The 22,488-nt window shown below is 41.5% G+C and overlaps 1 protein-coding gene across 1 annotated transcript in view; it reads left to right on the top strand.

The window, feature by feature from the left end:
• The window catches only part of chsy3 (chondroitin sulfate synthase 3), a 93,038-nt gene that overhangs the window by 68,121 nt on the left and 2,429 nt on the right, over positions 1-22,488 (top strand). The window lies entirely within an intron of this gene.

Below are 22,488 nucleotides of genomic sequence, written 5' to 3'. Positions count from 1 at the left end.
AATATATACTGACAATCATGGATTCCAGCAAACTTCTTTTGAATTAGCGTTTTCCCCCTAAATAAATGTCAATCTTATGGTATTTAAGTTTTTGGAAAGATATACGTGAAATATATGTACAGATATGTGTTCAATATATTGTGGAATATATTTGAAATATAGGTAAAATTATATAGAAAAATATTTGAAATATATACTGACAATCATGGATTCCAGCAAACTTATTTTGTAATTAGCGTTTTCCCCCTAAATAAATGTCAATCTTACGGTATTTACGTTTTTGGGGCACATTTTCCGTTAGCAGGTGGTACTGTTTGAATCGGGATTCCATTTGAAATACAGCTGTTGACAACCTTATTAAAATACCTTCTAGATGGCTGAGCGGTTAGGGAATCAGGCTGTTAATCAGAAGGTTGCCGGTTCGATTCCCCTGTGTCCTTGGGCAAGGCAATTCACCCTCGTCTCGGGGTATGTCCCTGTACTTACTGTAACTTACTGTAAGTCACTCTGGATAAGATCGTCTGCTAAATGACTAAATGTAAATATATCACCATATATATCTGTACATTGTATGGGCATGTTCTCAAATATGTACACATGCATTGTACAATATATCTTTCCATATAATTTTACGTATATTTAAAATATATTCAACCATATATGAGGCATACATGTGACACTATCTTTACATATATTACCCATACATTTTTGAAAAATGTATGCACAGCTTTGGCAACAAACAGTTAGTTATATCTCCTTCCTAATAAAGAGAAATAACTAAGTAATCTACTTTGATGTTCCATTCCCCAACAACACCATGAGACCACAACAGAATCTGGAGAGAATGCTGATTACTGTTGGCCAAACAGATAAATTAATAAAGAGGGGTAAAAGTGGGGGTGGTTTTCAAAGGACTGCTGCATGTATGTCGGGAGTACTATACCCTCCAACTGCTGGGATTTGTATATCTAGGAGATCAAAGTCTTTGCAGATGTTTAATCATTTAGACTGGGAGCGACTGAAGCTCAGCATGGAGCTGGAGCAGCAAGCCTCTAAAGGCCCTCCCTAAGTCATGCTCACTCTTCTGGGGAACAGTAGAGAACGATGAAGGGAAATGGGGGACTAGAAGACATTGGTTGTCTATCTATTCCGTGGTCTGTCTGTCTGTTTTTGACCTCCCAAAATGTCTGACCTTGAATATTAAGAGCTTGAAAAAATCACATAGCTTTTTTCAAATGATTAATGGATATATGCTTGTGTGCTCTGAAGGACTCAGTCTACTGTCTATGTTTGCAGTCAAAGCAAGTTTTCTTTACTTCTAAAAATGTGAGCTCTCAAAACGTACAGTGTCGATTCAGAACACAAAACAAATGAGTAAAAAAAGTATTCTACGTTTTCTAATTAGTGGGAAGATAGCCATTCAAAATGGCCTCACAATTTAAAATGTTCATTAGAAAGCATAGATTTGTACAGAGCCCCGAAAAGGACATGGGGAAGGAAAACAATTCTGGTGCGCAGGAGAAACTTTCTGGTAGAAGAAAGTATCTTCTCAGACACTGTTACTTGTACAGGGTATATGCAGGAATCCTGAAGTTAATTTCAATACTTTTTAAAGACTTTTTGATGACCTTCTCAAAATATTTAAAGACCTCATCGACACTTCAAGTTCTAATCTGCAAAAAACCTTAAACTTGATAAACAGTTGTAGTTTGCAAATAAATCTATAGAGCACAACCATACAACAGAACTCAGATAAGCTTGGAAGAAACAAAGCTCAAAATAATTAATGAAAAAATAAAATGCAAGGTTTATAGAAATATTTGAATGTTTGAGTTCAGTGAGCGGTGATTCACCGCAGTATTGAAACACCAGGTAACCTCCGCGCGCATCGTTGATGTGCCACCCATAGCCACCCTGATGTCGGCAGACGATGGGGCAGAGGTCCCAAGTTCACAGAGGCGGTTCTAGACTAATTTTACTGGGGGGGCCAAGGGGGGGCCAGTGTTTAATCAGAGGGGCACATTAAAAACAGAAAACAAATTATATTTAAACATTAAATAATTTAATTTTGCTTTACATTAAAATTATGCAAAATAATTTGGCTCTCCCTCTTCCAGCTCCTCAACTCTCTCAATACCTTGATATGTTTCTCTAACTTTTTTATTTACTGGGGCAAAAAAGGCTGCAATGTCCCTTCCTCGGTTCATGATGACTACTAGAAGAAGAAAAACGTGTAAAAAAAGTTTTTACAAAAAAAAAGTCAGCTCAGGGGGGCCAGGGACATTTTTACTGGGGTACTGGCCCCTGTAGGCCCTCGTGTAGAAACGCCCCTTATCCTTCTCCAACCAGGAGTCCGCAAATTTACATTTCACCATTTCGGAATTTGTTTCGTGACATGTGGAGGGCGACACATCACCTAACATTTTGCAACATATGTGACTCGCTGACCGAGCACGTTGTTGTTTATAATAGTCACGGGGGAGAAAAATAAATATATTCATGCATACTTTATGGAGTCAAACTCTTTGGACAAAGCGTGAACAAAATTTAATACCTTATAAAATCGGGATTAAGACTTTTTAAGGGCCTTAATTTTCACTAAATGGATTTATAAACTTTTAATACTTTTTAAGACCCCGTGGATACCCTGTTGTTGGCGAGGTGGAGGCTCAAAAACCACATTATTTGGTGGCCGGTGGATCACCAATAAAAAAAACAGCAGCATCATATTGCTGATGCCATCAACTGTGCCAGTGATACCCTGCGTCAAGATACAATTTGAAAACAAAAACGTTTTGTTATGAAAAGTATTAAAGTTTGGACTGATAACAAGGACGTAGAGTAGCGATTGCGCCGGAGCTTCTAACTGTATTTCCAGTTTTTGACATATGATGATTTATGCACATTATTACATTTACATGTATTCATTTAGCAGATGCTCTTATCCAAAGCGACTTCCAAGAGATAGCTTTACAAAGTGCATAGGTCACTGATAATGGCCGGGTTTCCCAGACTCGTGAAGAAGCTCTGAACGCTAAGAGCTTCATAAGAGCGCTATAAGAACACTCTAGAACGCTCTTAGAACGCTCCTAAGAAGCTCTTAGCGTTAAGAGCTTCTTCACAAATCTAGGAAACCCAGCCAATAACAACAAGATAGCCCCAAAAACATTGGGAGTAGCCAAAACATGAAGCACATATTGTGAACAACCAAAATAAGTGCCATAGCGAAGAACCATTAGAGCATGTAGTTAAGCAAGTTACAATTAAACAACATGAACCGCTTTAGGTGCAAGTGTACCTGTAGAAAAACAAGCAAAAATAAAAACAATATATCACAGCGAGGACAACATTTTTAATCAGTTACCACTAACCACAAGAGCAACAAGTATCTAAGCAAGAGTCATTGTGATCCTTGAGGAAACTAACAATCGGGTCAAGCATATTCTTCTCTGTTCCAGATCCAGTTGAATGAGTATGTAAAGCTGAAGGACAGAGTGAAGAAAATTGGGATGTCCTGTGTATTTCAGAATCAGAACAAAACAAACACAGTGCACCGACTGACCGAGGCAGCCATTTGCGGCGCCATCTTGAATATATTTATGTTATTCACTAATAAATATAATTTTCACTCATCAATAGAACAAGTCAATGGATAGTAGTTAGTATGTTCTCATGTGAGTTTGCTATTGATAAGAGTAAATTGTGTCTATGTGACAGGTTGAATAGATGTTTGGGGTCAGGAGAAAGTTCTGTGTAAATGTCCCTTACGATGAGTACAGGGAGAGCTCCACCTATGATCTCTCTCTGCTGAGAGAGAATGGGCTTTACTTTCTTGTGCCCTTGTGTCTTCCTGGCTTCAGAGCTGAGAGAGACATGATCAAGACCTAAGCCTGGTGTTGTATTGTCATTTATTGTCAGAGGTCTGGTTTTCTCTCCCAATCTTCAGATTGATAAAACTTATTGATAAATCCAGAACTCAACTGAACTTAGTCACTCCGTTAAGGAAGAGACGGTCACAACACTTTCTTCATCGATTGGTTGAGCAGCAGGATTGCAGAACCAGATCCAGGAGAGACCCACAGCAGCACCAGTCTAAAGCAGAGCCCGTGGTGCACAAAACTAAAAGCTCAGCCCTTTGAGATGCTGGTAATGTAAAAAAGAAGAACCTTTTATCATGACATTCAGTTGGGAGCCTGGTCTGAGCAGAGTTTTGGTTTAGTACATTTGGGTCAATGGTACAGTTGCCAACTTCCTCAACCCCAAATGAAGGACACTTTCTTCCAGGTGCGCATGCACATGCCAATAGCTGACCAACAATAATGGAAATCGCAAGCTTTCATTAGCCATACCATAAACCTACTAATTTCAGTGTAATTTTGGCAAACCACTACTGTACTCGCTTGGATGTATTGTTCATCGTAATAGTCAAGACAATTATTACAAGTTTACTCATTTTGACACACAATAACGCTCACCTTACCATTGGCCAGTTCACACACACTGTCACCAACAAGCAACAACCGTGTCCCATAGCAATGTTTGCATGAGTTTTGGCACGTGTACAGTCACCTATTATTGGCTAGCAAGGCTGTGATTTGAATACGGGACTGGAGCTGTCGCTGATGGAACAAATCAAAATCGCCCATCATTTGGGATGTCCCAGACAATTCGGGACGATTAGCAACCGTAATCAATGGCTTGCTATTTTTACTTTGTCATAGCCTGTAAACTCTGATAGCGTACAAGAACCCTGGTTGTTTGTAAGAGTAAACTCTCAGAGAAGACAAGGAAAACCTCCCAGGTAAACATATTTGAGAAAAAAATTCAGAAACCTTGGGAGGAGCAGTTCAGTGAGGGATCCCTTCCTCCTGAGACGGTTGGTGAAAGAGTGCTGACCTCTCTGTGTTTGTGTAGCCGGTGTAGGTCGGGTAACCTCACTCCTCATGTATGTATATCTGCCACCCGTGCCAGCTAAGCACAAACCTTTCTTTGGCGTAGTGGTTGCGCTTCCGATGTTGGAGGTGGTGGGTTAGATCCCAGGTGTGGGCAAACGTCGGCTGAGTGTACCTCCAATGGGGGCGTGGCCACGTCTGCGGCCTGGGGTGCGTTTCCGAAAGCATCGTAAGCCTAAGTCGATCGTAGAATCCATTGTAGGACGAATCTTAGTTTTACGGGCCATTCCCAAAGACATTGTAGCTAAAGTGTCTGTTGAAAATTAGTAGCTCTATAAAGCGCATAGATTACCCTACTCCTTACGAGCATGTTTGGGAAACGCACGTAAGAAATATCGATGGTTTAGTTTTTTGCTCGATCGTTGCTACGATCCATCGTTATCGTGAAACGCACCCCTGGTTGGTAGCCCGATTCAGCCCGATGCCACTCAGCCATCTGACCCTGAGGTCTATGGAGCTGTACCCCTCAAAATTCATTTTTCTCAGGATATAATTCTTTGTCTAGTAATTAAAATGTTGAATTCGAAAGGGGAGGCAAAAAAATACACACTGCTGGGTGTTAAAGTCACTTTTTTGTCTTAAAAAGCCTTTTACATTACATTTAGTAGACACTCTTATCCAGAGCGACTTACAGTAAGTACAGGGACATTTCCCCCGAGGCAAGTCGGGTGAAGTGCCTTGCCCAAGGACACAACATCATTTTGCTTGGCCGGGAATCAAACCAACAACCTTCTGATTAATAGCCCGACTCCCCATCCACAATACAATGGGGCTTAATAGGGAGTGGACAGGCTCTCCGGTATGGAGGATTATAGGGGCCAAAACTAAATATATAAATAATTGAATGATAAATACATGAATGAATAAATAATTATATAATACAAAGCTTAAATAAATGACTAATTATACAATTTAATGCCTAATTGACATACAAAATTTATAAATTACAAATTAAATTACAATAAATATATACATGTTGCATGTATTTGTGTGTATATATAAATTTACGTTTTCAAGTGTTTCAATTGCACATTTATTTATTTATACTTTCATTTATCCACGGTTTAACTTGTTGCAGCAAAATAAATCTGTCATCCCCCTCAAAAGTCATGGGGCTGGTTAAAGCCTCTGATTGGTGAATGAACAGTATTACACACTAGGCAGGCTCAACCAGTCGATCAAGCTCTCTTTGATCCAGAGGGATCCTCTAGTCAGGGGCGTCGTATAGGGGGGGAAAGTTAGGACAATTCCAAGGGCCCCTGACAGAGACCCCCAAAAATTGAAAAACTAATAGAAATTATCAACAACAACAAAATTAATGGGGCCCAAAATTCCTGGCGAGGCCCTGCCTCTAGGCAAGGGGTTCTCAAACATTTCAGCCCATGACCCCTAAAATAATGGTGTCAGTGACTCGCGACCCCCGCATCCACAGAGGTGGATTATGTATAGGCTACGTGGGAGTTAAAATAAGCCCTGGACTTTGATCCAGACCGGTCCACCCAAACCAGCCCCCTTATACGCCACCACAGCTGCCCTGCTAATGCATCCACAATCTGAGTTTGATGTGATGCTAGTTCAGGAGTTCGATAGTTAATGTGAATGTGCATAGCCAAATTTGTTGGCCTTTATTTGAGCCTAAAATACTTTTTGAGCTTTGTGGAAAACAAACATAGCCGTTTTTCAATTGGTAAAACCTTGTCGAGTGAAAGTGATGTATTTTTGTCTCTTAATTTTACAGCCCCACCCTTACGTTTCTTAGCCTGGTTTTCCATCGTTATTCTTCTCCCGGTGCTCCCAATGGCCAATCCGCTACTGCGGGGTTGTGCCAGAGTGGTGGATTTTCAAGTCATATCATTTTAAATTCTCGTGCTGTCAGGGGGTGCTGCAGCACCCTCAGCACACCTAGTTCCCGCGGCCATGGGTATTAGCTCTCCACTGAAATCCAAAACTCAGCCAGTGTCTTGGCTGAGAACACTGCCATTAACGTTCGGTTACTTGACAGTTCAAATAATGCGCCCTCCTGGTTGGATTTGAGATGGTTTGCCATACTTAAATGCCGTACGTGAATGGAAAATCAAAAGGCTGGTGGCTTTTTTATTTGCATGCATTAATTTAACTATTATTTTTAACTTGTGAAAAAATTGTGGCTAAAACATGCTATTTCTAATTGTTTTAAAATGATCCTTGATTTCTGGAAATCATCTCGCGACCCCCCCTCGCTGCCCCGAGGGATTGCGACCCCCACTTTGAGAACCACTGCTGTAGTCTATCGTCTCACTCAGCAGCCTCAATAGGGGTGTGCGATACTGCAAAATGTGGTATCGATCCAATACCAAGTAAATACTAGGCCAGTATTGTACCAATACCGATACTTTTTACTTAGAAATGCAGTTTATCTACTTTCGTGTCAGGGAAAGCAATGCCTCATAATTTATGAAGTTAATGCATCGTCAATATGAAAATTTGGATGAAAATTTAACATTTGAATTTTCATGATCATTGAATGATTTTTTGATTTTTACTTTAAATAATTGTTCATGATTATGATCATAATTAAACACAGGACAAAGAATTTTGTCAGAAATACTGTTAGTATAGTGTGCTGCCGAGTAGTGTTACCGCACGTGCACGCCAGCCACAAATCACAGCATAGCAGGGGAGGGGCAAAGTGAGCTTGAGCGAAGTTAGAGGGGTGCTGTTTGCACAACTACTATGATGTAAAGGGAGTTGTGTACTGAATGTAGAGAACAGAAATTGAAACTTAAGTATCGATCTCATCACGCCAGTATCAATCAATGTGTACAAACCAATTGGTATCGATACTATCGATAGCCTACTTTAGATCGTTCGCCCACCCCTATGCTATGCTATCCACACCGAGAATCGTGAACACATTTTCATTTATGTCTGTACACATTTTCAATTATGTCTGTGTCAGTCAGAATCAGAATGGGTTTTTAGTAGTGCTGTCAAACGATTAAAATATTTAATCGCAATTAATCGATGATTTTTTGATTTTTACTTTAAATAATTGTTCATGATTATGATCATAATTAAACACAGGACAAAGAATTTTGTCAGAAATACTGTTAGTATAGTGTGCTGCCGAGTAGTGTTACCGCACGTGCACGCCAGCCACAAATCACAGCATAGCAGGGGAGGGGCAAAGTGAGCTTGAGCGAAGTTAGAGGGGTGCTGTTTGCACAACTACTATGATGTAAAGGGAGTTGTGTACTGAATGTAGAGAACAGAAATTGAAACTTAAGTATCGATCTCATCACGCCAGTATCAATCAATGTGTACAAACCAATTGGTATCGATACTATCGATAGCCTACTTTAGATCGTTCGCCCACCCCTATGCTATGCTATCCACACCGAGAATCGTGAACACATTTTCATTTATGTCTGTACACATTTTCAATTATGTCTGTGTCAGTCAGAATCAGAATGGGTTTTTAGTAGTGCTGTCAAACGATTAAAATATTTAATCGCAATTAATCGCATTAATGTCATAGTTAACTCGTGATTAATCACAATTAATCGCACATTTTTATCTATTCTAAATGTCCCTTGATTTCTTTTTGTCCCGTTCTTTTTTCAAATTTTAATGCTCTTATCAACATGGAAAAGTGGTTCGGATTGCTTCGTGCAAATATCTTTTTTTATTGAAAACATTGCAATCGCCTGGCTTTAACGAGGGGGTGGAGAATTCGCATGAATCGCATCAGCTGTGTGCTTGGCCATCAAGGGGTATTTCAGACTGGACGTGCTGCGATGATTGCTCAGTTTACAACGACAAAACACACAGATCACTTTGGTCTTGTCAATGGAACCATTTGGCAACTTTTTTTAAGTAAACTTTCCATTCAGAATCTTATTGGCATCCATTTCGGCGTCTCGCGCTCGCCATCCACTCAAAACGCAACGTTAACCTACTACCAGAGAATGTCTAATATCCGTAAACGGGCTCTGCTACTACTCTTTAGCCGGCTCGCAAGCTAAACAAGTGTGTGTGGCGTGCCTGTTGTTTTGTTTCCGGTCTAGCAAGATCCGGTGTGGAGTTGTAGTTTTTCTAACGTCGGCAGTTGTTGCAACAACATGTGAAGAAAACTATAAAGTTTGCTAGGCCAAAAAGAGCGTTAATTGCGTGGTTAAAAAATTGACGCCGTTAATTTGGGTTTGCGTTAACGCCGTTAATAACGCATTAAACTGACAGCACTAGTTTTTAGTCGCCATGAAAGTTTGCACAGACAAGGAATTTACTTTGGCAGGAAGGTGCCTAAAGTCAGCCATTATTGGCGCCATCTGGACATCTTCAGCATAACATGAGGAAAGGGAAGGAGAGAGAAGAGGCAACCCCCAGACAATGCTCCCAGAGGAGTACAGTGTGGAAATCACCTCAGCACATACATTGTAAAACATTACATAAACACATGACTTACAACGGGGGGGAGGGTGAAAAGCTGCATCTGGACCTGCAGCTATAGTAGGCGCTGGTCACAGACCCGACAGCCACCCGGGGGTAACGAAGCAGGCAAAGGTGTTGGATGGGGTCGTGGGGAGTGTGGTGGCATATCTGTAGTATGTGGAAAGTTTGTGGATGAGTAGGCCTGGATTATCGCCTTCTCGTAGGTCAGTCAGATTCTCAGTTTGCAGATTGTATTGCCATGGAGACAGCCTTGATCATGTCCCAGACAGAGATAACAATCAACAGGTGTCTGTGGAAGAGGAGGGTAGGGGATGCAAGAGAAGTCTCGCTGCTGCGCTCTTCAGGGGAGATGTTATTCCAGCAACGGCCTTGGCCAAGGCCTGTGCTGGTTACGGGGCCGAAAGCAGATAAGATTGAGGTTGTTTGGTCGAGTAGCCGCATTCCAATTTCCACATCTACTCCTTTGTCCATCAGGTCTCTCCGATTCTATCCATCTTCCTCTGCAGAGCCATGAGCTTCTCCAAGATGTTATCCTCAGTGCCACAGTCTGAGCCGCAACAGCTCTGCCCAGCCCATCAATCATGTCGGGCAGCCTTAGGGGGCTTTTCACAGCTGTTACTGTTTCATAAATTTTCCGATAAACCAGGGCAGGGCCCAATCCAATCAGCAAAAAGCCTGTAATCATGGTTCTGAATAGGAAGATGTCTTCAATGTCCTCCACGGAAAGGGCTGCTAGGAACACGACACGCCAACTCTCCCAAGTGTCCATTGAGTAGCCAGCTGCAAACATCCCGGCAGGACAGTCAGGTTCCCCCGAACCCAAGCTTCTCATCAAGAAGATGGAGTCAATTGCATTCAGAGACCAGTTGATCAAATTCATGATTTTTAGTTTGAGAGCAGAGAGAGTCTCTCAAGTATAGGACACAAGACTAGACTAGACCATACGATAGAAGCCAAGCAGGGAAGATCAGGGGGAGCAGAGGGATATAAAATGCAACCTCCTTCGTTGAGAGCAAAGTAGGAGGGGCTGATATCATTGCTATAATTTCAGTGAAGCTCTCAATATTATGTAATAAAAAATTTGAATTGGCAGTTGCCTCCATCTATTCAGCCACAGTCAACCTTTCGACCACTGTAGTTTGAGTGGGCAACACGCCGTGTAGTGAGTGGGCAACGCGCCTTGTACTGTGTGGGCCGTGTATTGAGTGGGCTGGTCTGACAGTAACTCCCGGGCCACTTTTTCCCCCCAGTCCGTTGCTGCACTGTAGCATGGAATATTTAATTCATTGAATCCGTACGAGGTGCTGCCATCTTGAATTAGTAAAAAGCAGTCGATTCAAGTTGAACCACCAATCAGAGGCTTTAAACTGCCTCCTGACTTGGTGACGGGTGATGACAGATTTATTTTGCTGCAGCAAGTTACACCGTGGATAAATTAAAGGATACATAAATAAATGTCAACAAATGAAAATGTATATATATACATACAAGTACATGTAACATTTACATATTTAGTGTCTCATTTTATTAATTTCATTATATCATTATTTATTTATTCAAGTATTAAGCCATTTAATTATTAAATTATTTATTTATTTAGTTTTATTTAGAGTTTGCAAGATCACAAGAACGGAAAAAAACGTGGATTGATAAATAGCCCTTCAGTTTTGCCAGTGCTCAAATCCAGACTAAACAGTACAATGGAATTAACTCTTTTGACAGACTGCAATATATTGGCTAGCCTACTATTGTTAAAAAATGTTTTTTAGTCCGCCTCTTCACTAACACAAAGACTAAGTTTAGTTGAGTTGGCTCATTTGCGTCATGTCACAAAGTAAATAATTTTACATGTCGGTTAATTTTACACCAAAAAGGTTGAGGAGGGCAGCTTTCAAGAGATATCGGAATTCTGCATTTAGCCAGGCAGTTAGACTTTTGATGTGATTTGTGTAAAACTTGCAATCTGAGTGAGACTCCGTCCCCTGGTACTAGGCTACATTGTTTTGACGTAAGCCTCAGAGTCAGACTCCGGTCGCTCACTGGCAGTGTGTTCACAATGTTGTATTTCACTCCATTCTACACCAAAAACTTCAGGGTTTTGTAGATACGAGCCTGCTGAAGATACCCAGTTTATTCTACTCTACGATTTAACTTTTTCACTCCTTCGATAGCTAGCGCTAGCTAGCTAGTTGTTTTTGTCGAAAAAAAGCATCAATTCGCATCAATTTTAACAAACGAGTTAAAACTTTAAATTGTAGAGTAGAATAAACTGGTTTAAATAAGCCTGAATACAAAACTTCCTACCTAGTAACCAGTATAGCAACCGTGACAGTTTCCTGCTAGCACGCGTAGCTATCTCAGGAATTTAAGGTCAGCATTGCGACGGACGCGTCCTTGCTTCGGAACGGCATTGTGACGTCAGATAGGACACTATTTGGCGCTAGGACACTATTTGGCCTGACAGTACCACACATGAATAACAACAATTTAATACTGTACAGTTTCCACAGTAACACTAGGCTATAGCTCGAGCAAATCACATCACAGAATGACATACAAATTAAAATATCCGTTCAGAATTTAGGTGGTTACGTTATGACCAACGAATGACGTTCTGGAACCCCCTTGAAAGTTTTGAATTTTTTTTTGTATCATAACCAACCTGAAAGTTTAAAAATAAATGGCTATAACGGACTAAATTGTGACCTTTTAGGAACTTTAATAACATCCACACAACGTTCTAAGGACGTCCTAAGGATAGCGTCACGGCATAACCTATAGGGGACCAAATAGGAAAGTCACCGAACGTCCCCAGGATGTCCCTTGTTAGCTGGGCAGTCGTTAAGCTCCCGCGCAATCACTACACTCTACGTCCTCATTATCAGTCCAGACTTTAATAGACTCCTATTTTTTACAAAACGCTTTTGTTTTCAAATTGTATCTCAACTCGGGGCATCAGTGGCACAGTTGACGCCACTCGCACTGTTTTTTTTATTGGTGATCCACCGGCCAGCAAATAATGTGGTTTTCGGGCCTTCACCAATAGGCTAACAGTGTCTGAGAAGTTGCGCTTATTTGTTGTTTTCCCACCAGTCGCCGGAACAATCACATGCCAAGGTCATTAATATACTGGATTAGCAATTGGCGTGTTCAGGGCGGGGTAAAATGCTGATTCACGTTTGCGTGGGTAATCTGTGATTTATAAAGGGAACATTGCTTAAAGGTGTGCGTACACACGGTTTTATCAATCAGATTTTTGGGGGGGCGTACGCCATTTTAGGCTTTTGTACATTGTACATTTTAGACTACGTACACTTTTAGTAAGAATACACACACAGTTTTATAAATGAGACCTCTGGTACTTAAACAGTTTGGATAAATACATGGTCTTCACAGTTAAATAATTTAAAACGCCCAAAATGTTCATAATAATAATTATGTTATTGTTGATTGTGTGACTAGCTGGGTTTGCTGTTGGGTTAGTTAGCACAGCAGCGGTAATGATTAGGCTACATCTGTTTTCCGGTTCAAAAGCTGATTTCGCGACTATGCAGTTTGGCAGCGACAAAGCAAACAGTGCATGATCGGCCACAGACTTTAACACAGCAAACCACGAGAAGCAGGAATGTCCGACTTTACAGAGCCGTTTTTAAAGCTGTTCATAAATCTCGTCTAAGGCGCCGAATGTGCTAGGACCGGCACTGTCCCCAATCATAAAAGCAGCACCTCACTAGTGATATTAATTTGTATTGTCATATGGAAAGTAAATAACTCCACACCTCATTGTTCACTATGTGAAAAGTTACATACCCAACACATTTGGAGTTAAATGAGGCGGGAGGAAAACTTCAGGAGATCACCCTGAAGACTGAGACAACCCCCCACTTGCTGCCCACCTAATCCTGAGGGTTTACCATTCCACTAATAGGCCAGTGAACTGCTAAGCACTATCAAATCTCCCCTCATATTAATTACACGGAATTGAGCTGAGAGGACACAGGATACATTCTTACCGTTATATTAAACAATATTAAAAGTATTGCTACATGCCATGTCCTTCTATGACTTTGTTGGAGGTCTGCTGATTCCCATGCATTATCCAAGACTTTATAAAACTGTATTTTGTGATGCATGCAAATTACTTTGTGCCTGAATTTGATTAAGGATTAAATTAAATATTTGTTGAAGTTTTGGTGTTATTGTTCATGACAGTTTGCTAGTTCCAGATTTGTAATTTGAAGTTGAAATGGGTAAGTCTTAAAGTAATTTAGCCAAATAAATCTTTGTATTAAAGATTGCCACCGGCTTACCCATATCTGAAGATCAAAAGAGAAATGTATTACTACATACCTAAGTCTACACACCTTAATACATTACAATAACGAACTAGATGTGGAAATGTGTATTTTTTATTCATATTATGCATCTAGATCAGAAGAAATCTGAACATTCAGGTCAACTGATTAACTAAAAAAACTGTATAAGGTTAAATTGAAAGTCAAAACAAATATCAAAGCCTTTTTTACAATACATCTCCAGTAAATTTGAAAAAAATGAAACTGTAAGGGAACACCAGCCGTAAAAAGTGATGTTTGGTTCTATTCCCCCCATTCTAAATGGACACTTTTCAAAAAAAAAAAAATCAACAAATGTTAAAAGGACTAAAGGCCGATTTATACTTCTGCGTCTCCGTTAACGGACAGACGCACTCACGGAGTCGGACGGATTGGTTGAATTTATACTACTCCGATGGCTCTGCCTGCTGAAAGCAATTCACCGGCAGAACAGTAGATGGCGCTGGACTGCAATGCTCGCTAGGTTATCGAAAAGTCGGAGCAAATTTACAAATTAGCCGCTTCATCAATAAAATAAGCACATTCTTAGCAACTACACTGCCCATTTCTCGTCAAATTTTATTTCAGATGCTGATTTACATGTACTGTTTAGCTGAAATATGAATTGTAAAAACTTACAACAATGGCGGTCAAAGGATTCTGTTCTCTTGTTGGTCATGGCAACCCCGCCCTCGCCCCTGACGCAAGCGGTTCTTAATATGGACCAATCACAGCCAAGGGGTATCCGTAAAATGACGGACGGACAGACGGATAACAGAGAATGTCTAATATAGAGAGAACTGCCACTCTCGGGAAACTTCCGGGTTCTGAACTGGTTGAAGTTCCATGTGAGGGCGCTAACGAGCGAGTGCAGAATGAATGGAGGTCTATAGAGCGGTACCCCTCAAAATCCACTTTTCTCAGGATCTAATTTTTTGTTTAGTAATTTGAATTCTGAATTCGAAAGGGGAGGCAAAAAAAAATACACACCGCTGGCTGTTAGATTGTTTTAAAGTCGCCTTTCTGTTCTAAAAAGCTTTTGAAAATGTCATTGCTGTCATACACATCGTATGACCAGAGCTACTGCTTTACGGCAAGCTCTGGTCTCTTACTTTTTTCTCTCAGGTCATCGACAACACAGCTGACAGGTTAGGCTCTCCCTGTCAATACACATGCTAGAAAGAGTTTTGGCTTGCTAAAGTTTTGCTAATGTTGCTAATGCTCTGACATTCTGATTCCGCTTCGGATGCCATCAAGCGGGAGCTCTGGTCGTATCAGTCCTTCACTAACCAATCAGCATTCATTAGCAGAATGCTAGCATGTTATGGGCAACAACGACTCACCCTATTAGAAATCAAAAGGACATAAGTACTCGTTCATTCAACTTTCGACCTATAATCCATGTTGAACATGCAAAAATTTCAATCAAATCTGAGATTTCTCAACGACAATCAGGCGAAAGAGACAAATTTAACCGTTTAGCTCCATAGACTCCCATTCAACATGCACTCGCTCGCGATCACCCCCAGAGGAACTTTGGTGGAACTGCAGCCAAATTCGGTACAATGGGGCTTAATAGGGAGTGGCAAGGCTCTCCTTAAACAGGCTCTGCGATACTCAGGAAAATCAGGAGGTGCACGCAGAGCTCTGCGAGGGACTCGGAGAGGACACGGAGAGGGTATTTCTTGACAGAGAGGGCGTTCCCCGTGTGCGTGTGCATAAAAACGCAGAAGTATAAATCGGCCTTAATACCTTTGAAGCCCTTCAGGACTGATGTTTTCTCATGCCATAAACAAATGTAATAGCCTTTTTGATATGCCTATCCAAAAATCCACACACTCACTTGAGCTCTCTGAATACACAGCGCAATAAGCGTCTACTTTGATGCATTTATTGGTGTATTGCTGAGAGCTGCAAAATCCGAGGGGAAAACATCACTCTCAGGCCCTTCAAAGGCTTTGTAAGCGAGAGCAGGAGAGGCTGTCAAAGCTTTGCAGGAATGCAAGCATCCAGTTGGTTTGTGGCATTTCTTTTTGTGAAGTGTTATCTACCAGTCCCTGTTTCTCTGCAAAAAGGACACATTTGATGTGCAGCAAACTTAAAAGGGATGAGACGAGTAATACTTTGTGAACTGAATTTCGACTTGCCCTTCTTAACACTCAGAACCCAGAGACGGAGGTGAAAGAAGTTGAGGGGAGGGAGGCTGAGGGGAGGGTTCTAAAAGTAAATGATTTTCTCTCACTAATCCAGGGTCCCATTAGTACCCACGGGCATCGAAGAGCACTGTTAATTTTCTTCTCTGCCTGGATATAATTAAGGAGAAATAACACACTCAGTAGAGGATTAGGCACTGATTGAAATAGTACATCATTCAGCAGTGGATTACTAGATATTACAGTTATAGCTAAACTTTGAAGACAATGGAAGATAAATCAATTCAACTGTATTGGCTTTTGCTACATTGCAATGTGGCTACTTTACTTTTGGTTGGACTTGCCTGTGAGGTTAGATTAGTGCCAGAACTCTGAAACCTTGAAATATACGATTTGAAACTCTGTTGTGTGGAAAGAATAATTTTGCAAGCTTGAAAACTAAACTTGAAAGCTTGTAATACAAATTTGCAAGGTTGAAACTTGATATATAACCTGAACATATCTGTTATGTTTGTAAGCATAATAACTCAGTTACGAGTATTCAAAACATGTTTCTGCGCAGTTCCAGAGTGCTGGCACTGTTGTCATGCCGTGAACGTTTTTAAACTCTGAAAATGTTGACAGATTTGAAATTTATAAAAGTTAGGGTAGGACATTACACCCATGACCAATCAGATTACTCTACAATGTCAGCAACCAACATCATTGGTAGGATTATTGTGTCAATCAGACAGAAATAACCCCCTCCCTTTTTATCAGCAGAGTTTCAGAGTTCTGGCACTGTTGTCACACAGATTTTCATGTGAAGATGTCTATGGGAGCAAAAGAGAGGTGCTCTATTACCACTTCCTAATGTTTACCATAGTCTCTGCCCTTCCCTGTTTTATGCATGTACTTCTTCACAGAATCATCTTTTTTTAAACTGCACGACCCCATGATCAGAATTGGTTGCTGAGTAGGCTGATCGATAAAGACAGTAACAGGGTTTGACAGTGGTCACATTAACATGCTAAACTGTAGCACCAAAGGGAAGGCCTCATTTAAATCAAGTCAGATTAAATACATTTCAATTCATCCTGGATTATTTAAACATAGTATGTCTTGAATTAAAATCACTGGGAGAAAGCTGCTTCTCATGGCAGGCTTGGAATTTATAATGTCTGCTTTTAGAGAAAAGCTGTTCATTTTTGGGTGCAAGGAGCATTCTTGCATCTTCTATCAGAAAGACCAATGTCGCATTTCTCAGAAAGCATCAGCCTCTGTTTTAGGGGAAGATGCCATCTGGCAGAATCAGACTTATAGGTTGCCAGCAGGATGCCAGACATATTGGTTGTCATGCTTCCTGAGTAGTGGTGGATAAGGATAGGAACAACAATGAGAGCCTTTGTATTGGTTATAAATGGAGGTGTGTTAAGACTTCCCGCACCCCAGTTAGGACAAGCAATCAATCACTGTTCAGCTTCAAGTTTGTTCCTAGCATTACTTATATATAGGTATAAGCCCTTTTGTTAAAATTCAGTGCAAATTAATGCATTGTGGCTAAAATATACAATTTTATATAGGACTCAAGGGTTCCAGTTGAGGTTGATTGTAATTATCTACATAAGGGGTTCACATAAAGCACATACTGATAATGTAATAGACAAGTATTAATATCACCCAAAATGTTATTTCCACTTATCTAATGTAAAAAATATTGTCTAGTACTAACTTGAGATAAGATTAAATTCTCATTACAACTAGGATCTTTGTTTAAATACTTTTTTTTACGATAACCACCCTAATTTCAAAGTGACGAATTAAGTTGGCATTAAGGAAGGGAATATCTCAAAATGGAACTTTGGCTGAGCACTGTGCTTTTGGCAGGCTAAAGCAGAGCAGCGATTGACTCAGTCGTGGAATCTTGCTGGAGAAATCTGCTCTGTAATGTCTGGAACCTTAGTGTGAGGATAATTCAGGAAAGACTGTTGACTGCACAGCCAGTATGTGATCTCACAACCACACTTCCCATTGACCAAAACTGACTACTTTAAAATAGGCAAAAGAAGAAGACAACAAAATTTGTCAAAACTAACCTTTGCACAGTACTGATACAAAGAAGTTAGGGCAGGACATTACACCCATGACCAATCAGGAAAAAAGCAGCTGCTTTTTATGTTTATTTGTATATTAACATCTCAGTTGCAGTATCTTCATCCTTAAATGGTCATCATGGTGCTTTGCATTTTATTTGTTTGTATGTTTCATGTCCATAGCTCTCGCAACTGTATAATCAAAAAACAGCTTCCATACATTCTCCTTTAGTGTTAACTTTACCTGGGAGCACACAGGCAAAATTATTTGATCGCCTTCATAAACGTCCTCCTCTGTATTTCCAGAGCAAATTGTTAACTTACAATTACGAACACAGCACTCTAAGCGCGCCTCATCAAAATGTGTGGGCGGCAAAAACCAACAGGGGCCATCAGATGAAAAGATCGGAGAGTCAGCAGTATTACCAAGTCACCTAAACCACCTTATTAGAAGATCAGTGTGGCTTTGTGTATGATCAGCATACCTTTTAGTCTACCATTGGCTTTATCTGTGAAGGTCAGGACTTGAGCAGTAGCTGGCTACTGCATTAAAAGGACTAAGACTACTCTAATTTACTATATTCTCATGTACGAAGCTACTCTCATAGCCACGTCAGCCTCCCATTTAAATCAAGTGAGGTTCAGAACAGGAAGGACAAATATAGTACTTAAGCTCCAACCTACACCTTTTTTATAGTCGTGGAGCAAAATGTAACACCAACTCATAATTGGCTTACTTTACTAATGTTTCAGTGGTCCCTCAGCTCACTTTGGAAAATAGTTTCTCTGGGCGGTTCTTTCATTTCAAGCTCAAACTACTAATTTGCAACTTAAACCAGTTACCAAAAAAAGAAGCTCAGCTTGGTAATAACAGGGCAAAAGGATCAAGGACCACGGTTTGGGGCTTTAAGTATCCTGACCTGCTTTAAGTAACATCTCATTATAATGAAGACACAAACCTACATCCTATCTGATCAGATAGGATGATATAATGAAGGGAATCTTACGATATGCCTGATTAATGAATGCCTTAGAAGCTGCAAAGCAAACCACTGTAACATCTCAGTTGTTTTCCCCCACAGAAAATGTGAAAACAAAGATATGTGAATACTAGATATTTAATTATCAGTGCAGTTTAATTATTTTCTCTATTAGAGTGATCAATTCAGACGGCATAAATAGGCCACAGCAGAGCCTTTACTTGCAAACACTGAATCAGCATGCTGTGTCCTGGTAAACAAGACTAACAAACTGAAGACAACAAGAAGTGTTATCTATTTTTATAATGTAAACTCAATGACTATCTGTCACTATTAAGTAAGTGAAATGAAATGGTTGGTTATATGAAAAAGATATCAACTGTATTGTGTTTCTCAAAAGTAATTTCACCTGCCAAACCATACAACACTCCACCACACACCCTCAAAAAATAGATTGTGGCTGTCATTCAAGTTATTTATGTTTTACCTCCAGTCTCTATCTTGTTATATCTGTCATGTTCCTTTTGTGTATTTCCACACAATAAAGATGCTGTAAAGTGGAATTTAAAATGAGTTTTAATTTCACCATACCACAGAAGAATGTGTTTACATTTACATGTATTCATTTAGCAGACGCTTTTATCAAAAGCGACTTCCAAGAGAGAGCTTTACAAAAGTGCATAGGTCACTGATCATAACAACAAGATAGCCCCAAACATTGCGGGTAGCCAAAACATGAAGAATACATTGTGAAAACCAAATAAGTGCCAAAGGCCAGAACCACAAGAACATGTAGGTAAACAAGTTACAATTAAACAACGTGAACCTCAAAAGTGCAAGAGTGTACCTGTAGAAAAAGCAAGCAACAATAATATATTTTGCAGCGAGTACAATCATTGTAGTTCAGTTACAACTAACCAACAAGAGCAACAAGTCTCTCAATAAGAGTCATTTGTGATCCTGGAGGAAACTAACATCAGGTCCATCAAATCATTCCTAAGAACCGTTGTACTCCTGAAACAAGTGCGTCTTGAGTCTTTTCTTGAAGGGGGTGAGACAGTCTGTGTCTCTGATGGAGGTGGGGAGTTGATTCCACCATTGGGGGGCCGGACAGGATAAGAGCTTGTGTTGGGACTGGGCGCTCTTGAGCGGTGGGACCACCCAGACGGTTGTTAGAAGAAGACCGTATGTGGCGGGTGGGGGTGTAAGGCTGCAGGAGAGACTTGATGTAGTCGGGTGCAGTCCTGTTCACGGCTTGGAAGGTCAGTACCAGGGTTTGAATCTGATACGGGCCATTATGGGAAGCCAGTGGAGGGAAATGAGGAGCGGGGTAACATGGTAGCGTCTGGGTAGTTTGAAGACCAAGCGGGCTGCGGTGTTCTGAATCCTCTGGAGAGGGCGAGTTGCCCATGCTGGGATACCGGCGAGCAGCGAGTGGCAGTAATCCAACTTGGAGAGGACAAGTGCTTGGACTAGCAGCTGGGTGGAATGCTCAGACAGGTATCTCCTGATCTTCCGGATGTTGTAGGGGGTGAGTCTACATGACCGGGAGACTGCAGCAATGTGGGCTGTGAGGGAGAGCTCGTCAGCCATGGTAACCCCAAGGTTCCTAGTAGAGGATGAAGGTCACCGTCGCAGATCCCAGGGTGTTTGAGAGATTGTGGGAGATGGAGGGGTTTAGCCAGGATGATGAGAAGTTCTGTTTTGGCGAGGTTCAGCTGGAGGTGGTGCTTGGTCATCCAGGCGGATGTCTGTGAGGCAGGCCTTGATCCTAGCTGAGATCCCCGGATCAGTCGGGGGGAACGATAGGTACAGCTGGGTGCCGTCAGCGTAGCAGTGGTAGGAGAAGCCATGGGAGGTGATGATTGGTCTAAGTGAGGTGGTGTACAGGAGGAGGGGTCCAAGGACAGAGGCCTGTGGGACACCAGTGGAGAGGTGGCGGGGGCCTGACACTTTGCCTCCCCAGGAGACCTGGTAGGATCTTACCGACAGGTAGGATGGAATCCACTGAAGTGCAGTGCCAGTGATTTCCATCTCAGAAAGTTTGGAGAGCAGGATCTGATGGTTAACCGTGTCAAATGTTGCAGAAAGGTCCAACAGAATGATGACGGATGACCTTGAAGCAGCTCTGGCAGACTGGAGGGCAATGGTGACTGACAGGAGGACAGTTTCTGTGGAGTGGCTAGTCTTGAGCCCGATTGGTCGGGGTCAAGCAGGTTGTTCTGAGAGAGAAAGTTTGACAGTTGGTTAGATACAGCGTGTTAGATTGTTTTTGAAAAGAAGGGTAGCAGTGATACTGTAGTTCTGGAGGACGGCTGGGATAAGGCAGGTTTTTTTTATTAGAGGGTTATCTGTGGCCCGTTTGAAGGCAGAGGGGAAAGTGCCGGAAGTAAGAGAAGAGTTAAGGACATGGAGAATATAAGTTATGATGGTTTAAAAGAGAGGGGAGGGGACTGGATCAAGGGTACAGGAGGTGGGGCGATGAGAGAGAATGGGGTCAGAGATCTCTGCCTCGGAAAGGGGAGAGAAAGAGTTTAGACATTTAGTTGGGTCAGTCATAGAGGGTGAAATTTGGGTTCAGGGAACCGACTGCTAATGTTGACGACTTTTTTCTCAAAGAAGGAGAAGTCGTCTGCTGTCAAGGGGGAGATAGAAGGTAGGAGAAAGTTTGAGAGGGGTTTGAGGTAGAGTTAATTTTGTTCAGGAAGTAGTGGGTTTTAGCACCAGTTATGCGGGCAGAGAAGGATTTAAGGAGGGAGTGATACTTATCAAGGTCCAGACTGTCTTTGGACTTGCACCATGTCCTCTCAGCTGCTCGAAGAATGGATTGTTCTTCACGTATAACATCCGTGAGCTACAGGCAGGAGGGAGAAGATCGTGCAGGACTGGTTGACAGGGGACAGAGTCTCAAGTGATGCAGTTAATGTGGATAACAGGGTGTTGGTGGCAGTGTCAGTGGGGTGTGACGTGAACTTGTCAATGGGAGGGAGGATGATACAATGGAGGAGAAATTGGAGGGGGATAGGGAGCGGACATTGCGGCGGAAAGTTACGAGGGGAGGGGAGGTAGTAGGAGTTGGAGGGAGAGAGTCAGAGAAATGGATAAAGAAGTGATCAGAAATGTGTAGTGGGGTTACAAAGTTTAAGTCAGTGATACAGTTACGTGTCAGGATGAGGTTGAGCTGTTTGCTTGCCTTGTGGGTTGCCGGTATGTTCAGCTGCGTCCAGTCGAAGGATGTCAGGAGACATGAAGTCGACGGCCTGTGTTCCTTCGAGGTGGATGGTTAAGTCCCCAAGGATTATCAGCGGGGGTCTATCATTGGGGAGGACGCTGATGAGTATGTCCTCCACAAAGTCGGCTAGCGGCCCTGGTGTGCCTGGTGGGTTGAGCCTTGTCAAAGGCAAGCACACCCAATTTGATTACAAAGTCCCAAATATGAAATGTCAAACAGCAGCTTTGATGCAAAAGTGTCCTTTTCAGAGAGATCAGTTATCCTTTTATATTAATTGACACTCATTTGCACACTGAAACATTCCCATTTACATTGAGCTGACCACTGTGTTGTT

This window comes from Hypomesus nipponensis, chromosome 27 (genome assembly GCF_054491055.1).
Source record: "Hypomesus nipponensis isolate SF chromosome 27, ASM5449105v1, whole genome shotgun sequence".
In the NCBI taxonomy this organism is placed as follows: domain Eukaryota; kingdom Metazoa; phylum Chordata; class Actinopteri; order Osmeriformes; family Osmeridae; genus Hypomesus; species Hypomesus nipponensis.
Note: the sequence above shows the minus strand (reverse complement) of the source record. Positions and strands in the feature narration are given on the sequence as shown.